Below are 15215 nucleotides of genomic sequence, written 5' to 3' on the forward strand. Positions count from 1 at the left end.
AGTTGGATTTATATCTTTGATCTGGATTGTATATCACGATATGTCTCAATAACACCCAACAATTACATAATTATATCCAGGCTACATGCGTTCGCTTTACAGAATATGATCACGTTCATGTCCCAGATTTGTATGATTTTAAAACAATATATTGGCCAAAAATTGGGAAGGTGTTGTGTTCCAGTTATGGCTGAGGAGATTCTCTCCATTATTACTATGCTATGGATGTGATCAGCAAGAAAGTCAGAAACCAGTGAGATGTGATGGAGAGTCGGTAAATCACTGTCTTTTCTGTACTGGGATACATAGGATGTGATGGGATTTATCTCTCTTTACTATTGCAAGAAATGCTGTAAAATATGGATGTCACCTAATCTGAGGGGCTCAGTATTTTGGACCTGCTTGTATTATATACAATAAAGGCCCCTTAATGAATAAAAAGTAAGTGAGAATTAGATGATAGAAAAGAATGAAGGACACAACAAGAGGCGACATAGAGCCGACTTACCTCTCTCCCCAGTAACTGCAATCCTCAAATGGAATGTCGGCTCTGCAGTTCCTTAAACGATGAGTGTGATGTCATAAGGCTAGGTGGTGGAGCCAGAAACCACAGCATTCCGTGACATCATCAGCAGTTGCAGCAGCTGCTGTTTAAAGGGACCAGACCAAGACATGCAGCCAATTCATTAGCTTATAGATGAAATGGACCTTCTTCCCAGAGCCATAGCTTTTTTATTTTTTTTTGGTCAAAATTGCCATGTGAGGGCTTGTTTTTTGCATGACGAGTTGTTCTTTTGAACGACACCACTGGTTTTAACATATTGTGTACTGAATAACGGGAAAAAAATTCCAAGTGCGGTGAAATTGCAAAAAAAAGTGCAATCCCACAGTTGTTTTTTTTTAGGTATCTTTTACCATGTTCATTAAATGCTAAAACTGACCTGCCATTATGATTCTCCAGGTGAATATGAGTTCATAGACACCAAAACATGTCTAGGTTCTTTTTTATTTAAGTGGTGGTCTCCATTTTTCGTGATATGGGGCTGATTCTGGTAAGCGCAAGTTAAATGCTGCTGTCAGAGGTTAACGGCAGCATTTAACTAATTAACAGCTGCGGTTGGATTGCGATTCCACCCATGGCTGTTGCGGGCACATGTCAGCTGTATAGATCAGCTGACACATGCCCGGAAAGGCACGAGCTCAGCACCGAAACCCTCACCATACAGGGGGTATCCGACATTGGCATACTATTACACCTAATGTCGGAAAGGGGTTAACTAGAGGCACCCGGTTATTTATGTTCCAACCCCATGGATACAGTCAAACACCTTGGTCGCCTCAGAAAGAACTTTTTGAATCAGGGCTACCATCCAAGAACAATTTGAAACCAAATTACAAAAACCACCAGAACATCAAGGAATCATCTCCTACATTACAAAGCTAATATAGAAAATAATCAGGTGCCTCTATTAGTCACCCACAATCCAAATCTGGAAGTGCTAAGGGGACCGGCACGGAAATTACAACCTTTACTACGAAAAGATGCCCAATTACAATCCATTGTTTCAGACCCCCCACTGCTGTGTTTTAGGCAGCCCCAAATCTAAGGGTACCGCTACATCTAGCGACTCACCAGCGATCCCGACCAGCGATATGACGCGGTCAGGATCGCTGGTGAATCGCTGGGTGGTCGCTAGTGAGCTGCCACTCAGGCAGATCTCACCAGCGACATTGCAGGGGACGGGGATCGCTACTTACCTGTCAGACGCGGCGATCCTGCGTCCCCCCCGCCCGGCTCCACGCGTCGCTCGTTGGCACCACAGGAAGCGCCGCAGGAAGTGACCGACGAGGAATAGTCCAGGAGCTTCTCGCGCGATCAGCGATAACCAGCGGGGGAGCCGGTCGGAGGTAAGTATCACATGCAGCGATATCGCTAGCAATATCGCTGCAACGTCACAAAATCGGTGACTTTACAGCGATATTGCTAGCGATATCGCAGTGTGTAACGGGGGCTTAAGAAGCATTATTGTCAGAAGCTCCCTGTCCTCTCCAACAGCTGCAGGAACCTTTCCTTGCAATCAGAAAAAATGTAAAACCTGTCCATTTCAAATGTGCATCATGTCAATTTATCTTGCCGCTATGCCGTTATATGTAGATTTTTCGCATAATATTGCAGTGGATGTGAGAAATCCTCAGGTAAAAAATGAATGTAATCTGCACATGACTTTATCAATAAAGTTTGTTAAAGCCAAATACCAGGAGGTATCACAAAAAGCATGACATACCAAGAACAGACAAAAAGCATAACGTCAAAAACGCAATAAAAATGCATGTAAAAAATACAACGAAAAAATGCAAATAACCTAATTTATATAAGTTCAGAAATGCTGGAGAAAATCTGCAACATCAAAAACTCACCAAATACTCATGTAGGAACGTAGCCTTAATGCAGGCCCGGATTACTAATCTGCAAGGCCGGGCAGATGCCCGGTAGGCTGGCGGCTCTATAATACAAAGTGGACCGCCAGCCCTTTAAAACAGGTTTGGGGAACCTCCGGCCTGCGGGCAGGTCCCCGGAATATGCAATGCTCCGGTGGCAGCCATATCCTGCCAGCTGCCGGTCGTTTTACCAAGTGCACGCAGCGTTCATTACAGAATGCTGCCTGCACATGAATGATGACATCATCGGGGTGGGCGGGGTTAGCGTCGCGGCAGGAGGGGTTAGCGCCCAATGCTTCGACCATACGCTCTGTGGCATCATTCACATGTGGGTCTTCAAATATCTCTCTTTAGGAGAGTGAGAGGCACAACAAAGTAAAGCAAAATTCACTGATCGGGGTGAGGAGTGTTATAGTTTGTGGGCTGGTGGGGTTTGTGTGGCAGGACTGCTTTTCTGTCTCAGTCCTCCCCTGAGCAGACCTGATACATTTCTATCAGTGGAGTATGATTATTGAATTTATTAATATCAGTCAGATGGTGTAAATGTCTATGACCCCCCTTTAGTTACCCAGGCTCCATGTTGTGTCCTGTTCCCTGTCCTGCAGTCTGATGTCTATACACAGATAATGGTGAATGTTTTCGGGACTGGTTGTTACGGGACTAGCAGACGTTATTATGTTCAGCTCCTTCTGTTTGTGCCACTGTATCCCTTTCTGTATTGTGTGCTCCGTGTTAATCTCTTTTATCCGCTCATGTCACTAATCCTTTCACCTATCCCATGATGCTGACTGACAGGACGTCTTCTCTCTTGTAGCCGGGCCTGCTTGAACCTTCTGCCGCCTTAGTGCGTGTAATGAAAACTGCCCCTACCTTGGGAATAGCTATTGAAGGAGGCGCCAGGACGCGACAACCTCTGCCTCGTATTGTAACTATACAGGTATAACCATGGCTATCACCATCTGCCACTGCTCTACTAAACAGTAAATTCACAGCAATAATCAAATTGAAAAATAAACAATTATTTCAAGTTTTATGAATTTCTAGTAATATCTGACTATGGCTGGTTTCACATTTGTGTCTGTGTTTGATCCGCATAGATCCGCATGCATCATGCGTACATACATTTAACAGGGTGTACGCAGGGACATGCGTTTGCATGCGTTCTCATGCTTTCGTGTACGCATGCGTTGTTTCACGGTGTGCGGTGGTGCGCAGTGAACACAACATGTTGCATTTTTTGAGGCGTCAAAAATCCGTCAAATATGCGCATTCATGAGCATGCGGATGAGTGCGTCAAAAAATGCATTACTGTCTATGGGAATGTATGCATACGCAAGGACATGCGTACGCATGCGTTGGATACGCATGCATTATTCAAAATACATATAGAAATCCCATGAGACACGCCCATTTTTGTCTGGTGTCATATCGAACGCATGCTCGTAAACAACGCAAACGCATGCAAAAACAAATACAAACGCATGCACACGCAGCATTTTTTCCCATCCATGTGTAAGATGATGCGCATAAAAATGCTGCGTAAACATGCGATTGCATGCGTTTGCGCATGTGGATGATACACTGCAGACTCAAACGCTAATGTGAACCTAGCCTATGCCAAAGACAATATGGCCACCATGGGCACTCCCACAGATGTTGCAACCACATTTCTGGGATGCCTTATTAGAAAACATGTGTCTATTATTCCCTCCACGACATGCACTATATATGGCAACAGAGTTGTCCTTATCTTGACCACCATACACCGTAACAACAGCTCGCTTCTCACGGTCCGAAGTACCACACACAAGTCCCAAAGATTGTATCCTGGAGTATAATAAGTAAATGGGGGGCGTAGATCGCTCAGGTCCCCAAACCGTACAGTGCTTTACCACAAGCTAAAGTATGGTACAAAAAATTGGCCGTGCACCTTGTACAGATGGCACTGTACAATGCTTTTGTGCTGTTTGGATCTGCAGCCAATACGGGGACCTTCCTTCAGTTTCAGGAGGTAGTCATCAAGGCCCTAATGTTCGACACTCAGGAAGTTGAGGGTCCCAGTAATTCTGAGACTGATGGTGTCCAAATCGTCCCAGATCAACATTTTCCAGCAAAGGTTCCCCAAACAGCGAAGAAGGGAAGATCACAAAAAAGGTGCATAGTACGCTCATACACAAGTAAAAGCAATATTATAATTTCTATAACTGTGCCTCTAAATAATGCCTTGGAAGGTCTAGTTTAGGCACATCAGGGGCTCTCCAAATGCGACATGGCATCCAATCTCAAATCCAGCCAATTTTGCACTGAAAAGTCAAACGGCGCTCCGTCCCTTCCAAGCTCTGCCATGCGCCCAAACAGTGGTTTAACTGCATATATGGGGTATTTGCGTACTCAGGACAAATTGGCTCTCCAAATGCGACATGGTGTGCACCACAGTCTGTGCTCCAAACCATCACTCCCTCCCTTCCGAGTCCTGCTGTGCATCCAAATAGTAGTTTTCCACCACATATGGGGTATCAGTGTACTCAGGAAAAATTGCACAACAATTTTTGTGGTCTATTTTCTGCTACACTTGAAAAAATAAAAAAATGGGTCTAAAAAATACTTTTCTGCAAAAAATGTAATTTTATTTTTTTAATTTTCACAACTCAATTTTACAAATTTTGGTGAAGCACCTGGGGGTTCAAGGTGCTAACACACATCTACGTACATTCCTTGTGGGGGGGGGGTTTCCCACTGTATAGGCACATCAGGGGCTCTCCAAGCGCGACATGGAGTCCACTCTCGATTCCAGCTAATTTTGCGTTCATAAAAGTAGAATATCCAAGAAGTATCATTTCTCCTTGCAGAGAATGACATGCTAAGCATGTCGAGGTGAGGAGACTTAAAGCCGCAATGCTCCTCTGGGAAATATGCTAATTATGCAAATTGTCTCTTCAGAGAGGAAGAGGACTAGAACTCTAGTGCCACCTATTGGAGGTAGCAATCCTAAAAGTCAATGTTGACCCTCTAACGAGCCTAGTTACATGACTTAGGATAAAAGCCAAGCCAGAATCTCTTTTATCCTAAGTCATGTAACTAGGCTCGTTAGAGGGTCAACATTGACTTTTAGGATTGCTACCTCCAATAGGTGGCACTAGAGTTCTAGTCCTCTTCCTCTCTGAAGAGACAATTTGCAAAAGTAGAATGGCACTCCTTCCCTTCCGAGCCCTGCTATGCGCCCAAACAGTGGTTTTCCCCCACATGTGGGGTATCGACATACTCAGGAGAATTTGCACAACAAATGTTGAGGTCCATTAACTTACATTACCATTGTAAAAATAAAAAAATGGGTCTAAAGTAAAATTTTTGTGAAAAAAGTTAAATGATCATTTTTGCCTTCCACATTTCTTCAGTTCCTGTGAAGCACCTGAAGGGTTAATAAACTTCTTAAGGCTATGTGCACACATGTGGAATTGCCGCGGAAATTCCGCAATTCCCTGCCATGGGAAATACGCATGCAGAATTCCCGCAAAAACAAGCGTTTTGCAAGCGTAATTAGCTTGCAGAATGCTAGCGTTTTCCAAGAGATCTGTAGCATCGCTTGGAGAACTGATTGACAGGTTGGTCACACTTGTCAAACAGTGCTTGACAAGTGTGACCAACTTTTTACTATTGATGCTGCCTATGCAGCATCAATTGTAAAAAGACATAATGTTAAAAATAATTTAAAAAAAAAATAATAATAATCATGATATTCTGACCTTCCGGCGGCCCCTGCAGCCTTCACGATCCTCGCGATGTTCCCGGCAACTCCTGTTCCCAGCTGTCACGATCCCGCCGCTGACACCGGTATGTCACGGACGGAGGGATGTGGCGCACTGCCGACACATGGCTATCACAGGCACAGGGGGGCTTATCTTAGTAATCCCACCGCTGGCACCATGTGATAAAAACAGCAAGCTAGTCTTGCCCTAACAATTTATCGCAGGGGGTTATTTTGGATGTCCCACCACTGCTAACAATCTTCCACGAACTGCAGGGATTTATATATATCCCACTTTTTTCAGTTTCACTTTGGAACTCGCAGCTCTCCGGTGCCCCCCCTTACCCTCAGGTCAGTCAGGGAACTACACCTGGGATAATGGGTCACCGGCCGGCTGCTTCAATGAGGTCTGGCCACCCGGCACACTGCAGTGAGGGAATTATAAAACGTTCTGGCCGCAGCCACCCCAATTTAGCTTATAAAACCCCTTCCGTCACTCTCAGCAGTGCCCAGGGCCCAGGCCACACGTTGCCGTGACCAGCTCCAGAATTCTCTGCTTAAGTTATAAACTTAATAGAGGGGTTCAACGCCAACCCAATTCAGCAGCGTAATTATCTTAAAGACATGTGTACATTCGTTCTTAGAGCAAGAAGACAGACTAATACATTTTATAATTTATTCCCCAAAAGGGGGCAGTGATTACACAGATAAAATATGTTACAACGTTGAGACAGTAGGTATGTACAATGCAAATATAAAATAAATGGCATTAGCATAGAAAATCAACACTTCCAGTTGCTTAATGGTCTTTAGGCTAGCCATGTGGGGAGGAGGCGGGGCCACACATCGCCCTGCATCTGGGGTCCTTTAGGCATGAAAACCTCCAGATCGAATGACCAACCCCAGGGAGGGAATGCTTTATAGCTCTGGGTCCGTGACATCACGAAAGGGGAGGTCTAGGGATGTTCCTCCCCCTGCTCTAGGAGTTACAATTCTGACTACAAAACTTATAATGACTATATCTCGCAGAGGATACCTCGTATAAACACGCACATGGTATCATTTTCCTTAGATTATCGCAGACAATAATTAAACACCAAACATGCAGTAATTATGTCACACCGTTTAGGAGAAATCCAGTTCTCGGTTTCTGGGGGTACTAGAACCATGCCAATTATGGGCCAGAATACCGGGTCGATGCATTTTGCAGAAATGTAATTTTCATATCGCTGCCGCATATAAGGTGCGCGCTATGGCTTCTTTTAATATTTCCCTTACCTGAATTAGCTGCATGGCAGGGAACAAAAGTAATCCTTTTCCTGGCTGTGCAGGGAGAGGGGAAGGAGGAAAGAGAGAGCTGGCACAGGAAATGTCTGGTGTAGGGTTACAAGCAGGCAGAGGAGACACACAGCTGCTAAGGGGGTCACATCTGCAGCGTGTGACAAGCAGAAGTATAATCTGTAGTGTAACAATGGGAGATTCTGGAATGTTCCAGCGAGGTAATATTTTACTTATCGTTACACCTCCCCCTTTTGAGTGTGCCACGGAGGCATAACCTGTCGGTAATCCACCATGTGCACCTCAGCGGGTTCGACCCGGCGGGACAACCCATCGGCATTTCCATGCTCGCTGCCCTTTTTGTGTTGTACGGTAAAGTCGTACTGCTGAAGGGCAAGGCTCCAGTGTAGCAACCTTCCGTTGGTTCCGGACACTGTGTGCAGCCAGCTCAGAGGGTTGTGGTCGGTTACCACCGTGAAGATGTGCCCGTACACGTAGGGCTGCAAACGTTGCTGTGCCCACATCATGGCCAGGTACTCCTTCTCGAAGGTGGAGTATGCCACTTCCCTCGGCAAGAGTTTCTGGCTCAAGTACAACACGAGGTGCTCCTGGTTCCCCGAGTCGACCTGGCTGAGCACAGCACCGAGGCCAAACTTGTTGGCATCAGTCTGGACCAGGAACGGGCAACTGCAGTCGACTGCTTTCAACACTGGAGAGTTACACAGGGCTGTTTTTAAAGCTTGGAAGGCCACCTCGCAGCTGGCCATCCAGTTAACTGTTTGGAGTAGCCTCTGCTTGGTGAGGTCGGTCAAGGGTTTTGCAAGGGCGCTATAGTCCTGTACGAACCACCTATAGTACCCTGCAGTGCCCAAGAAGGACTTCACCTGTTTCTTGGTCCTGGGGGTGGGCCAGGACACGATTGCGTCCACTTTCTCCAGCTCCGGACTCATGGAACCCCCGACTACCCGATGCCCCAGGTAGTGGACCTCGCTCATGCCCATCTGGCACTTTCCCGGCTTGATGGTCAGGCCTGTCTAGTGAAGACGTTTGAGCACCTCCTGAAGATGCTGAAGGTGTTCCTCCCAGGTGGAAATGAAGACGGCAATGTCATCCAGGTACGCCACCGCGTACTCCTCCAGTCGCCGGAGCAGGTGGTTGACAATCTGCTGGAAAGTGGCAGGGGCATTTTTCATGCCGAAGGGCATGACTGTGGACTCGTACAGTCCAAAGTGGGTGATAAAGGTGGATTTCTCCTACGCCTCAGGGCTCAGGGGAATCTGCCAGTATCCCCGACTCAAATCCATGATGGATATGTATTTTGCTTTCGCCAACCGCTCAAGCAGATCCTCGATGCACGGCATCGGGTGTGCATCAGAGGTTGTGATGGCGTTGAGCCCCCTGTAGTCCACACAGAACCGGGTGGTCCGATCCTTTTTAGGCACGAGGACTACAGGCGAGGCCCACGCACTTTTTGACCGTCAAATCACCCCCAGCTGTAACATCTCATTGATCTCTTGGTGCATGACCTGTTGCACCTCCTCAGAGATCCGATGTGTTCACTGGAGTGGGGCGTTATTCCCGGTGTCCACCTCATGAACCGCTAACTCTGTCCTCCCAGGTCGGTTGGTGAACACGGCCCAGAAGGGATCCAGGGTATCCAACAACTGTGACCCCTGGGGTACGGTTAAGGAGGCACTTACCTCCATGTCCTCAATGCACCCATTGGCCTTGGCTGGGGCCAGCATGTCCAGAAGGGGATCTTCCTCCCCATCCTCGGGCAGGTTGCAGACCAGTAGGACACAGGCTTCACGTTCGTGAAGAGCCTTCAGCATGTTGACGTGAAAGGCCTTGCGCCTACCCCGAGCATGGTCAAGCGTGACCACGTAGATGACCGGATTGAGCTGTAGGTGGACGACGTATGGGCCTTCCCAGGCTGCCTAAAGCTTATCCGTTGGTACGGGGACCAGAACCCACACCTTTTGACCCATCTGGTAGGTCTGCTCCTGGCCATTCTGGTCGTACCAGTGCTTCTGGTCAGCCTGAGCCTGTGTCATATTGTCATGCACCAACTGCGTCAAGGTCTGCATCTTGTCACGGAAGCGCATGACATAATCCACGATGGACACTTCTGTGGGGTTTGGCTCACCTTCCCAGGATTCTCTTATCAACCCAAGGGCTCCCCGGACTCGCCTGCCAAACAGGAGCTCCAAGGGGAGAACCCCGTCGAGGCCTGCAGAACTTCTCTGTAAGCGAACAGCAGGTGTGGGAGGTACCGCTCCCAGTCGTGCCCTTGGGTCTCAACCAGCATGCGGAGCATCTGTTTGAGGGTACCGTTGAAGCCTTCACACAAACCATTGGTGTATGGGTGATACGCACTCGATACCAGGTGCTTCACCTGCATTTTCTCACAGAGACCCTCCATTAGGCAAGACATGAATTGGGTCCCTTGATTGGTAAGCATCTCCCCGGGAAATCCTACCCTTGAAAAGATGGTCACCAGTGCATCAGCCACCTTATCCGCCCTGGTTGATGACAGAGCTACTGCCTCTGGGTACCGGGTAGCGTAGTCTACCACGGTGAGAATGTATTGCTTTCCAGAGCTGCTGGGGATGGCTACAGGGCCTACAATGTCCACCGCGATTCTCTGGAAAGGCTCCTCTATCACTGGCAAAGGGATAAGGGGAGCCTTAAGAGCAGACCCCGCCTTACCCACTCTTTGACAGGTGGTACAGGTGTGGCAGTAGGTTGTTATGTCTGTCCCCATCTTGGTCCAATAGGAGTGTTGAAACAGCCATGCCTTAGTTTTGCTGACCCCCAAGTGTCCAGCGAGTGGAATCTCATGGACAATCTGCAACAACTCAGTTTTGAACTGATAGGGGACGACCAGCTGTCTTTCCCTCAACCACTCCTTCTGGGATTTTCTGAGTACTGTCTCCCGGTACAACCTTCCTCATTCCCAGAACACCCTCTCCTTATCAGACTCGGAGGTAGGCGCCTTGGCGTGGTCTCTCAATTTCTCCAGGCTCGCATCTGAGTGCAGAGCGGCCTGGAACTCCTGGCTGGAGGCAGCCAGAAGTGACGTCAGGGTCCCTTCCTCACTGGTACCCTCTGGAACCTGCTCTTGGTTGACCTCTGGTTCAGTCTCTCTTGTAGCAGAAGAGGGTCCAGAAGGCAGGGCGCTACCTGCGATCTGGGCACTCTGACTGCGTGTGACAGCTGCTATGTATGCTGTTTACCCGGGGATTTCTACAGACCCACCAGCCGGTGCTGCTATGGGCTCTACCTCCCCTGTTATGAATGAGTCACCGGAGGAGGAAAAAACAAAAACACAAGCTAAGTCCAGAAAACCGGAGAAGTTGGTAGCTAGCGGATTGCAGACCCCTGATCCTATTCACCACAACTAACAGTAGCCGTGGGGGGTTCCTACGGTGCCCTAGACCCCTCAACACAGCCGGAGAGTTAAATAAGCCTAAAGAAAGAAAGGGGAAATCTAAACTGCCCCAGAGCAGACCCCAAAGCAATAGACAGCCCCCAACATGTATTTCGGTGAAAAACAGATGAAAACACAAACACAGACAGAAAGACAGGCTGAGCAAACGATGGGGCCCAACTAACTAGATAGGAAAGGACAGAAAAGATGCTAGCTGCAATTCGCAAAAAAACCCTGCCAAAAATTATGTCCAACACGTCTGATAGAAAAGGCCCTGAAGTCACTAGACTTCAAAATCACTATATCAGCACTCAGGTATATTCTGAAGACAGAGCAAAGAGATCAACTGATCAGAGACAAAAAATGGAGGTCAGCCCGTCCCAAACAGGGCAGGCTGAACACAAACACTAAGTAAACAGACAAAATCTCATGGAAAAATAGCAGAGCAAAAACTTAGCTTTTAGTAGACAGGAACTAAACTGGATGCCAGAGCTCAGAGCTGAAAGGATCACTAGCAACCCTGCAAGGGCGTCGGCTGCCTTATATTCACTCAGAAATTCCGGATGTCCAATCACACTCCACCTGTTCAGATGAAAGGTTCTTCCCATCAAGATCAATTTCACTACCTCCTTCCACCAGCAGAGGGAATTCATCAGACATCAGAGGTGAAGGAGAAAATGAACTCATAACACTCCCCATACACCCCCAACACTTCAGGAGCGGTGCTACTCATGGGCCAGTTACCTTCCTCGGTGGCACTGGTCAGTTGCATGGCATCACCTCTCTCACGGTTCCCATGCACCTCCCCATTTCCTTGAGAACCGACGCTTGCTCCTGTTAGGGGTTCCTCAGCCTTCTCACTGCGCAGAGTGACGGGGCTGAGCACTTCGGTACCTGTGGACACATCTAACGTTTCAAAGAAATGGTTAACAGGTTCAGTTGGCACAGATACATCATCATCAGCATCAGTCCTAGGAAAAGAATGGTTATCAGATTTCTTTGGTACATTTACATCACCACCAACATCATTCATGGGGAGAGAATGGTTATTAGTTGCATCATTACTCGTCAAGGCATTAGCAGGTAACACATTCAGTTTCCCATCATCATCATCAGGATTAACGTCACCCTTATTATCAGATTGGGGAGGGGTGTCAGGGACGTAGTAGGCAACCATCCTCCCCAAATCAGTCCCCAATAAAACATCAGTGGGCAGGTTCTCGGACATTCCCACTTCCCTCACCCCGCTCCCAGCACCCCAATCAAGAAACACCCAAGCCACTGGCAAGGGACAGCGGGTACCCCCGATTCTGGTGACAGTCAGAGTTTTCCACTCAATAAACTCTTCAGGGGCCGTCAGTCCAGGACGGATGAGGGTTCGTTCAGCCCCGGTGTCCTTGAGGCCTTTAGCAAAATGGGCCCCCACCTGGACGTGCTGAACGTTGTCGTCAATCCTCCCAACCACACCTCCCACCACAAGAACAGAGGCGTTGGGCCCAGAGACCTTGGCTGGGGGGGTGTTCTGCTTTTCCGCACAGGTGGCACTGATATGACCAGTCCGTCTGCAGTTGTAACACTGGCGACTGTCAGTAGTAGGCCTGGTTTCGGCAACAGGGACAGGGCCTCCGGAGTGATGGCTGGCAGGGGCACTGGGGTTGGTTGCAGGCTTACCCCCTCTTCAGCTGGCGGTGACTGGCCTCCGTGTCTCTGGCTTCCGGTTGGCCTCATAGTTGTCGGCGATCTGCGCGGCTTTGTCCGCATTCGTTGGTTCTCGGTCCAGGATGAACTGTCGGACCTCAGCTGGGCAGAGATGCAAGAACTGGTCTTTTATCATCAGGTCCTTCAGCAGCTCAAAGGAATCAACTGATAGTCCATGGATCCACTGGTTAAATTGGGTCCTGAGTCCTTGCACCACATCGCTATAGCTATCGTGTGGGCCACGTTGGAGGTTCCGGAACTTTTTTCGGTATACCTCAGGGGTCAGCCGGTATTTGGTAATCAGGGCCTGCTTGATGGTATCATAGTCATCATCGTCTTCTGGCCGCAGAGAAGCAAACACCTCCAGAGCTTTGCCTTTCAGCCCTGGGGTCAGATACCTGGCCCATTGGTCCTTATCCAGCCGGTACTGTCTGCAGGCTTTCTCAAATGCTCGCAGAAATGTGTCCAAGACCCTGTCCTTTTCTATCACGGGAAAATGCTCTGGCTGGGGCTTCGGACTCTGGGCGCTGTGGGGCTCACTGCTCTGGGCTGTGGGGGCATTGCCCCCCCCGCTGGAGCATCTCCAGTTCATGGGCCCTCTGCGCTTGGTCCTCGGCTCTCTGGGCCTGGCGCTCGGCTCTCTCTATAGCTTGCTGGATCAGCAGCAGACGTCTGTCCGTATCTGCAGCGGGGCAGTGCTGTAGGGCCAGTTCCAGATAGTGGTCCCCTACTTCCTGGCTGCAGGTAAGGCCGGCCTGCACCAGCTGGACCTCCGCAGCTGCACTATCAGCACTGGTGCTGCCTCCTACATCCACTGGGCCCAGGCTCACCTCCCATTGCACCAGATCCACGATCAACTGGTCTCTGGTTTTGTCGGCAGCGTCAATCTGGTTTGCAGTGCACAGGGCCATAAGGGCATCCTTGTTCAGCCGCTTATAATAGGCTTCTTCCCGCGTAGCTATGGTTGCCAAATAAAAGATAGGATAGAAAAACAAAGAGAAGAGAGGGGATACTTGCAAGTACACACAGTTGTCTCAGGACTAGTAAACACTGAGTCTATTCTCCAAAACCTATGACGCAGGATTCCCGCAGGAATAGTGCAGGTTTTTAGTGAAAAGAATGATTGCTCAAACCAGATCACTAATGACCTATGATTATCCCACCGCTGCCACCAATATGTCACAATCCCGCTGCTGACACCGGTATCTCACGGACGGAGGGATGTGACGCACTGCCGACACACGGCTATCACAGGCACAGGGGGGGCTTATCTTAGTTATCCTACCGCTGGCACCATGTGATAAAAACAGCAAGCTAGTCTTGCCCTAACAATTTATCGCAGGGGGTTATTTTGGATGTCCCACCACTGCTAATAATCTTCCACGAACTGCGGGGATTTATGTATATCCCACTTTTTCAGTTCCACTTTGGAACTCGCAGCTCTCCAGTGCCCCCCTTACTCTCAGGTCAGTCAGGGAACTACACCAGGGATAATGGGTCGCCGGCCGGCTGCTTCAATGAGGTCTGACCACCCGGCACGCTGCAGTGAGGGAATTATAAAACGCTCTGGCCGCAGCCACCCCAATTTAGCTTATAAAACCACTTCTGTCACTCTCAGCAGTGCCCAGGGCCCAGACCACACGTTGCCGCCACCAGCTCCAGATTTCTCTGCTTAAGTTATAAACTTAATAGAAGGGTTCGAAGCCAACCCAATTCAGTAGCGTAATTATCTTAAAGGCACGTGTACATTCGTTCTTAGAACATGAAGACAGACTAATAAATTTTATAATTTATTCCCCAAGGGGGCAGTGATTACACAGATAAAAGATGTTACAAAGTTGAGACAGTATGTATGTACAATGCAAATATAAAATAAATAGGATTAACATAGAAAATCAACACTTACAGTTGCTTAATGGTCTTTCGGCTAGCCATGTGGGGAGGAGGCGGGGCCACACGTCACCCTGCATCTGGGGTCCTTTAGGCATGAAAACCTCCAGATCGAATGACCAACCCCAGGGAGGGAATGCCTTATAGCTCTGGGTCCGTGACATCACGAAAGGGGAGGTCTAGGGATGCTCCTCCCCCTGCTCTAGGAGTTACAATTCTGACTACAAAACTTATAATGACTATATCTCGCAGAGGGTACCTCATATAAACACGCACATGGTATCATTTTCCTTAGTTTATCGCAGACAATAATTAAAGACCAAACATGCAGTAATTATGTCACACTGTTTAGGAGAAATTCAGATCTCGGTTTCTGGGGGTGCTAGAACCGTGCAAATTATGGGCCAGAATACTGGGTCGATGCATTTTGCAGAAAAGTAATTTTCATATCTCTGCCATGTACGAGGTGCGCGCTATGGCTTCTTTTAATATTTCCCATACCTGAATTGGCCGCATGGCAGGGAACAAAGGAAATCCTTTTCCTGGCTGTGCAGGGAGGGGGGAAGGGGGAGAGAGAGAGCTGGCACAGGAAATATCTGGTGTAGGGTTACAAGCAGGCAGAGGAGACACACACAGCTGCTAAGGGGGGGAGGGGGGTCACATCTGCAGCATGTGACAAGAAGTATAATCTGTAGTGTAACAATGGGAGATTCTGGAATGTTCCAGCGAGGTCAT

General features: G+C 48.4%; 1 long non-coding RNA gene across 1 annotated transcript in view; it reads left to right on the forward strand.

Moving 5' to 3' along the window:
* The first annotated feature begins 2821 nt into the window (after positions 1-2821).
* Positions 2822-15215, forward strand: part of LOC141046764 (uncharacterized) — a 29356-nt gene continuing 16962 nt past the window's right edge. Inside the window, exon 1 of the long non-coding RNA XR_012219647.1 lies at positions 2822-3376. This is a non-coding gene — a long non-coding RNA (uncharacterized lncRNA). The remainder of the gene's footprint in view (positions 3377-15215) is intronic.

Source organism: Dendrobates tinctorius, unplaced genomic scaffold, assembly GCF_039654945.1.
Source record: "Dendrobates tinctorius isolate UK_male_01 unplaced genomic scaffold, ASM3965494v1 ptg000120l, whole genome shotgun sequence".
Taxonomy (NCBI): Eukaryota; Metazoa; Chordata; class Amphibia; order Anura; family Dendrobatidae; genus Dendrobates; species Dendrobates tinctorius.